The sequence below is a fragment of the Mus musculus genome, chromosome 10, assembly GCF_000001635.26.
Source record: "Mus musculus strain C57BL/6J chromosome 10, GRCm38.p6 C57BL/6J".
NCBI classification, from domain to species: Eukaryota; Metazoa; Chordata; class Mammalia; order Rodentia; family Muridae; genus Mus; species Mus musculus.
The window spans coordinates 62,499,354-62,507,625 of record NC_000076.6 but is presented as its reverse complement, the minus strand read 5'-3'; the positions used below and the strand labels follow the sequence as shown (position 1 = coordinate 62,507,625).

Sequence of the window (8,272 nt, the reverse complement as noted above, 5' to 3'; positions counted from 1 at the left end):
CTTTAATTCTCTGCTCTGAAGGCATCAGCATATGCACAAGTAATTGTCTTCATCTGAAGGTGCAGGGTGTCCTATTGTGGGAGGGGAGGTAAGGAAGGATTTCAGGTGCCTCAACAACCTCGTGTGAGTTTACTTGAGTTTGGTCTAAAAAATAATAATAATTAATTAAACTCTAAGGTAAGTGGTGGCCTTAAAACCTGTCAGGATGACTGAAAAGTGTTCTTATTTTTTTGGGTAAAGATGTGTGGTTTATTCATTTAAAGCATTCAAGAAATAAATGGAAAATTACCCAACTGATCTACTGAGATGGTGGCATCATGGAATTTTCTAGAATAGCATCCTATCACTGAGTTGTCTGCATGAACTCCATTTTGATATAAGGTCTCATGTAGCGTAAGATGGTCTTCAACTTGCTATACAGCTGAAGAGGACCTGGAACTTCTACTTCCCGAGTGCTGGGATAACAGGTGTATGTCTCCATGCTGGGTTCCAAAGAACGGAATCTGATGGCGCTGTTATTTTAACAATGAAAGAGGCTTTTGTGTGTGTGTGATTTTCTGAGACAGGGTTTCTCTGTGTAGCCCTGGCTGTCCTGGAACTCACTCTGTAGACCAGGCTGGCCTCGAACTCCGAAATCCACCTGCCTCTGTTTCCCAAGTGCTGGGATTAAAGGTGTGCGCCACCACTGCCCGGCTTTTTTTTTTTTTTTTTTTTTAATTGGGGTAAATGTAGCTATTTTTACTTTCTTCTTAAGCTCGGCTCTTACCAAACATTCAATTTTGGCTAGGCAAAATGCTAACTCTAAAACAATATTTTAGAAACAGCCTGAGGAGTGTTAGCATTTGTGCTCTCGTCCAGAAAACAGGTTTTCGTTTGAAAACCTGTCTGTAAATTTGACTGTCTTTTACAGCTGTTCAGTCATGCTGACTCAACCTCAAACTTTTTCTAAGAAGATGGAATGTTTGTAGAACAAACAAACAAACAACAACTACAAAGAAGCACACTTTATTCGCCTTAATATTTAGGGAACTATGTCTAAATGAGGCAGAAGGTCATGGCCTGATAAATAAGTTGCCGAGTTTATGGTTGAAAAACATAAAGGAAATGTTGAGTCACAGCGACATACGTGTCCTGGAGTTTCTTCGAAGTGACTCCTAGCTGTAGCGTTCTTACTTCCGGTCGAAATGACATCTCACAGGTTACTTCAGAAATTCCTTGCATAGTGGAAGTTTAGAAACTTATTTTCATGGGGCTATGCTAACGTCGTCATCGGAAAACAGGAAGTGACCTTGCTAAGGCTCACTTCTATTTATGTAGCTTTGTGATATTGGCGCCTACACCCAGGGCCTCATGCATGTCCGGGGCTCTGCTACACAGCTAGAGCCACACTTTTCCCTTTGACTCAGAATTCAAGTTCATGCGGATCTTTCAGGGAAAAACCTTTGGCTTCATGAAATAGTCCCCGGTAGCCACGTGCTCTGGCAAGATGGACAGCTGTGAATTCCGCATTTGTGACACCTGGCTCTGGGTGTCTCTCTACCAGAGGCGTGCATGTAAGCCTTTCAGTTGCAAAAGTTCCCAGAAACATCAAACTAGACTAAAAACAAAACCTTGTCTATTTCATCACGAGCCAGAAATTAGGAAGGAGTCGGGCTGGGTGGCTTCTAAGGCACTCAAGGTGCAGAGGCAGGAGGGACTGTGAGTTTAAGGCCAGCCCAGTCTTCGAGAGTTCCAGGATAGCCTGTGCTACTAGTGAGATCTTATCTCAAAAAAAAAAAAAAAAAAAAAAAAAAAAAAAAAAAAAGCATGGGGGGGGGAGAGGTAGGGGAGGAAAGGCTGTCTTTTATCTTTTATGTCATGGTTGACTTAGCTCTTAGTTGGGAACAGAAGCAAAGAAAGGAGACAATGAATGAGCCAAAAATCTAGGGTGTTTCCAAGGGGTTCTTGGCTTAACGACTTTGCTCATCTCTGAACATGAATGTGGGTGTTTGGCCACGAGTTAGTGATTAAGCGGCTACAGCAATGACACTATGTGTCTTACCACTTGTGTCCTGCCACGAGTGATTAGATACCATACCCTCTCTGTCAAATCGCTTACCCCAGGATAGCCTTGAGCTCATTTTTTAAAAATTATTTATGTATGAGTGTTCTGTGTGCATATACATGGTACATGACAAGAGAGAGCATCGGATCTCATTACAGATGTTTGTGAGTCACCCAGAGATTGCTGGGAATTGAGCTCTGGAAGAGCAAGTCGGTGCCCAGCCCCTTGAATTCATTATGAGCTGAGGGTGGCTTTGAACTTAAGTATGTGTGCTACCATGCCCACTTTGTGGAGTGCTGGGAACCAATCCTAGGTTTTGGTTGCATGCTACACCAGTTTACCAACTCAACCACAAGCCCAGCTCTCGCCTTATCTTTACAAAGATGTTTAAGGACTGGTGTGTCTGTAGTTTTCCTGTCTAAGTGATGAGATGCACCGGGATTTTAGCCTGTGATCTTAGGTTACTGCATTTACGTTCTGAGATTGCCGTAACAAAACACCATAGACCAGGTACTTAAACAACAGAAATATAGCCAGGTAGTGGTAGCACATGCCTTTAAGCCCAGCACTCAGGATGCAGAGGCTGGAGGATCTCTGAGTTCGAGGCTAGCCTGAGCTACAGAGTTAGTTCCAGAAAAACCAAGACTACACACAAAGAAACCTTGTCTCAAAAAAACCAACCACCAAACAGTAGTTTATTTTCCACACGCACATTGTACCAGAGTTTAAAACCCAATCCAAGATGCCTGGCCCCCGTGTGTTGGCAATGTTGGCTTCACTCTGACACCTTTCTCATCTATGGTGCCTGTGTCTTTTCACACAGCCCCCCTTCTCTATTCCCCATTATTCTCTCCTTAGAAGGACACTGTCCTGTTGGACATAGGCCACCCTAATGGTCCCATTTTGACCTCTTCAGTGACCATGTTTCCAATGTTGTCACATTGGAGGCACTTGTAGGTTAGTTCACGTGGGAAAAAAAATCTTTCTTATGTATAAATAATTCCCGTAACATACTTTATTTCTACAAATCCAGCTAAAACCACGATGTAAAATGGTATCCAGTACAAGGAAACATGTGCAATCTGCGAGTGGGTGATAACAGTGATGGCTAATCTACTTAATAGAGGCTCCCGGGGGACTGTCACCTAGGCGAGGCCCTTGGCTCCTACTTTGCATTACCTTTTTTACTTATCCTTCTTAATGCTCATAAAACACTTGGGAGGTGGGGCTCCCAAGGTGAGAGGATCAGAAGTGAAAGGCCATCCCCAGACAAATAGTGAGCCTTGGACTATCTGAGACCCTGTCTCAAACAAAGCAACATGTTCACAAAGAGACAAGATGAAAAAATGCATGAGCAGGTGTAGTCAAGGAGCCGAGGCTAGGCGCCCCCCCCCCCCCCCCGACAGGAACAATACCAGGTCCACTCATGAGCACAGCTGTTGGTAAAGTGATTTTGTAATCACTGCCCAATAACGACCCTCTCTCTGGCCCTGAGGAGGAATTTATGACGAGAACTGACCGGAACTGACAACCACTGTCTCACAGGCTCCTTACATCAGCCCCTTGCTAAATATGGGTGTGGTTTGCTCTAGGCCTGTGGGAGTGAGCTAATAAGTCATTCAGTTTGGAGGTCAGAAATAAGTTTCTAGACTGCTCAAGGGTCATTCAGGTTCTATTATTATTATATTATTATTTTATTTTATTTATGTGCAAAGGGATTTTGCCTGTATATATGTCTGTGTACAAGGTGCCGAGGGAGGCCAAAAGAGTGTGTCAGAGCCCTAAGAACTGGAGTTACAGATGGTTGTGAGCTGCCAAGTAAGTGCTGGGAATTGAACCCAGGTCTTCTGCAAGAGTAGCCAGTGCTCTTAACCACAGAGCCCCTGTCTCCAGCCCCTTTTTAATTTAAAACAAACAGACAGACAAATAGACAAACATGTTTTTTTTTTATTTTGTTTTTCCTCTGCAGCCTTTGCTATGTTTCCTGTAGAGGTGAGAATAAACCGAAAGTAAATTTGGAGTTTTTTATAGCCTGTCAGACCATGCCCCAGGGGGGAAGCTTGCCCATCCTGTGGCATTGATAGGCCAAAAGGAAGTAGCTCCAATATAGATAACAGCCGTTGCCTGAACGTTACTGTTTTGTTTTTTTAAAAAATACTTTTTTTATTTCATGTATATGAGTACACTATCACTGTCTTCAGACACACCAGAAGAGAGCATCGGATCTCCTTATAGATGGTTGTGAGCCACCATGTGGTTGCTGGGAATTCAACTCAGGACCTCTGGAAGAGCAATCAATGCTCTTATCCAGAGAGCCATCTCCGCCCCCCCCCACCTCCCCCTTTTTTTAGAAAAGTAAATCAGATTAGTCTCTTGGGGGGGGCATTTTTTTAAACTTCCCCTTTGACAGTTTCTACTTAAGTTTTTCTGCATCCATAGCAAGATTCCCAGGGAGGCCAGAAGATTAGGATATTAGTAAATTTCCACCTGGTAGGAGGTGTGGAAAGCCAAATATTGAGATAGAAGGCCTGTTTGGGAGAGTTGCTCTGCTTGTCTTCTTGTGAGGCAGAGCTAGTGAGTGTGTGAGTGTGTGCAGAGGGTATGGGGTGGCCGGAGTGCGGTGGAGGTGGGAGCGCACATACCTTTAGTTTCTGCATTTGGTGGGCAGAGGAAAGTAGATACTTATGATTTTTGAAGCCAGCCTGGCCTACATAGTGAGTTCCATACAGAGAGGCAGAGAGAGAGAGAGAGAGAGAGAGAGAGAGAGAGAGAGAGGAGAGATGAAGTTGGTGGGGAAGAAGCTGAGGAGAAACATGATCAAAATACATTGTAAGAAAACGATAAAAAAGAGTTAAGAACAATATTTTTTAAAATGGCTGGCAAGGCAGCCCAGTGAGTAAAGACCATGGCCACCATGTCTGATGACCTGATTTTGATCCCTGGGACATGGACACACACATATCAGTATAATAAAAACAGAACAAAACAAACCAAACAAACAATAGCGGTAATTATTAGAGGTTTATAGCACTTCAAGCAAGAGAAAGTCCAGATAGTCTCAGAGCTTCAAGGGTCAGAATTTCAGTCTTTTCACAGCCTTCCCACGCCCAAGCACAGCTATGTCAGGAATTCGCTATCTGTAACTGTGTTCTTTATTTTAATGTGCCATTAATTTAATTAGTGTAAAAACTGGGTGGGTTTCAGAATGGGACAACTTTTCCTTTCGATTGCTTTCTTTCTTGTTTTATTATTTGTTATCTTATGACCTTGGGTGTGTGCATATGTGGGTGAGCATGCACACCCACAGGGAGGCCACATGACCGCTTTCGGGACATCCTCAGGGACACTGTCCATCTCCTTTGAGACAGGTCTGTCATTTGCCTGGAACTCACAGGTTAGGTTAGACTGGCTGGCCAGAGAGCCCAGGCACTTCCCTGTTTCCACCCTCCCCGTTGCTGGGGTTAAAAGTGGATACAACCAGCCCTCCCGTTTGTAGGGTCTTGGATAAAAGTCAAGTGCTTGTGCATGGACAGCAAGCCCTTTAGTAACTGAGTCCTGTCCTTTTACGTATTTGTTTGTTTCTTGAGACGGAGCCACAGCGTGTATCCCTGGCTAACTTTGAACCTTCTATGTAGACTGGCCTGGCCTTGAATATGTGGCCACTCCACTCCACCTTGCCGATCTTCTCAAGTGCTGGGATCACAGACATTTGCAAGCAGCAGCTTTGATTTCTTTCTTTCTTTCTTTCTTCCTTCCTTTCTTTCTTTCTTTCTTTCTTTCTTTCTTTCTTTCTTTCTTTCTTTCTCAAGATTTATTTATTTATTTTATACATATGAGTACACTGTAGCTGTCTTCAGACACTCCAGAAGAAGGCATCGGATCCCATTATGGATGGTTGTGAGCCACTATGAGATTGCTGGGAATTGAACTCAGGACCTCTGGAAGACAGTCAGTGATCTTGACCGCTGAGCCATCTCTCCAGCTACCTGCTGATTTCTTATTGTTAGACAGGGTCTCACGATGCTCATGATGACCTTGAACTTGGTGTATAGATGAGAATGGCCTTGACCTTTTGATCCTCTTGCCTTTGTTTCCGGTGTATGACACCATATCTGCTTTGTGCAGAGCTGGGGGCAGGGGGAAGCCTAGGATTTAGTGCATATCAGAACTTTACCAACTGAGCTGCCTCCCCTGCCTTTCACTAGCTGTGAAGCCATTCTACTAAGAGTCAGTTTCTAAGCTATACAGCTCACTCTCCAACTCACAGGGCTGGGTTTTCCTATGGTCACAGATTGTGTAACCATCAGCGTTGGCTTTGGAGAAAAACTTTCCCACCTCCCAAATATGTTGAGTTTTGGAGGGGGTGGGGGGGAGTCCTTTCTATTTCAGAAATATATTTGCTTAATCTGCCAGAGTTACAGTTTTCGTTTCGTTTTCACTAGTGGGAAGATGCGGTCGTTGACTGGGGTGCCCCCTTGTATCGTGGGCCCGGGATGCCCCTCAGTGGTAGTGCCCTTGCAGAGGATGCCTGATGCTCTGGGTTTGATCTTGACCCTGAAGGGGAAATAACAACATTCAGTTAGCTCTTTGGAGAACTTTCCATCCAAGCACACATTTTTCTCAGGGCATCAGCCACTTGCAGAGGGCAGTGCCCTATCCTGTCCAGTAGCCAGCAGCCACATGTGACTACTGGGCACTTAAAATATTGATTGAGTCAGGTGGTGGCTCATGTCTTGAATCCCCAACACTTGAGAGGCAGAGGTAGGCAGATTTCTGTCAGGGCTCCACAGAGAAACCCTGTCTTGAGAAACCAAACAAAAAACAAAATCAAAAACAAAAACTAAGAAATACGATGAGTCGAGACTGACATGTGAGTTCAAAATAAGCACACTTTGGAAGAGTTGGGTTAAAACAGTATAAAATATCTCACTTGTAACTTTAATGTTAATTGTGTATTAAATGATGATGTTTTAATATGTTCAAGTACAATGCACTTATTCTTTTTACTTTTTTTTAACTTAAAAAAATACGGCTGCTAAAGAAAAAAAAAAAAAAAAAAAAAAAAAAAAGGAGGAAGGAAACACAATGCTGCAGAAACAGGCAACCGTAGATCGAGAAGACTATGATTTTATTGGACGAAGTTTCTCTCGACAGCTGATGTGGGAACATACCGCCCTCTGCTGGACAACAGGCTGCTCTACACCCCTCTAATTCTCACCACAATAGACTCAAAAGTCAAAGCTAGATGTCTTAGAATATCAAGTGGGGACAGTGCGGGGAGGGGGGCGGCTTTAAAATGCATTGAACATGGGCTGTGTGCAAAGTCTTGTGTTGACGGGCTTTCATCCCCCTTGAATCAAGAACTCGTTGCCATAGCGTTATTGACCATAACCAGAGAACCAGAGCGGTCCTAAGAGGTGACCCAGTCTCTCTCCAAGAGGTTTACTCTCAGAAAAAGGGCAGCGTTGTCCTCCTTAACAGGGAGACCAGCATTTGGAAAGCTGTGGCCACCATTCCGAGAACCTAGCTTTTTCTTTTTTAACATGATTTTATCCTTTTTAAAATTTAATTAATTAATTAATTAATTTTTGATTTTTTGAGACAGGTTTCTCTGTAAAGCCCCGGCTGTCCTGGAACTCACTTTGTAGACCAGGCTGGCCTCAAACTCAGAAATCCACCTGCCTCTGCCTCCCAAGTGCTTGGGATTAAAGGTGCGCCACCACACCCAGCTAATTTTATTTTATTTTTTTAATTTTTATTTTTTAATGGGTATGGTACTTTAGTCTGTGCATGCCTGGTGCCTGCAGAGACCACAGGAGGGAATCAGATCCCCAGTGGTATCCTAAGTTTGTCACAAAAATTAAATATGAAAAAGAAAAGAAAAAATTTTAAATAAGATAAAGATATATAAAGAGCCTCCTCCCTTGTACTGGGGAAAGGGGGGGAAGCTCTTTTCCCCATTCAAGGTTAACCTGGGCTACATAGCAAAACCCCATCTCATAACAGCAACAAGGAGAGTGTGGGGGATGAGTTGTCTCTATTAAAAAAAAGAAGAAAAGGCAGGCTTTGGGGCTCAGGTATTTCAATCCTGACTCCTCCATGAGCCTGTGTGTAATGTGGAGATAAAGATACAAATGTGACAATGGTTCTGGGCATGGAAGGGCACACTTGTGATACCAACACTGACAATAATGAGGCAGGAGGATCAGGAACTCCACGACTGTGGTG

The 8,272-nt window shown here is 43.6% G+C and overlaps 1 protein-coding gene across 7 annotated transcripts in view; it reads left to right on the top strand.

The window, feature by feature from the left end:
- Srgn (serglycin) overlaps positions 1 to 8,272 on the top strand; it is a 33,613-nt gene that overhangs the window by 19,820 nt on the left and 5,521 nt on the right. The window lies entirely within an intron of this gene.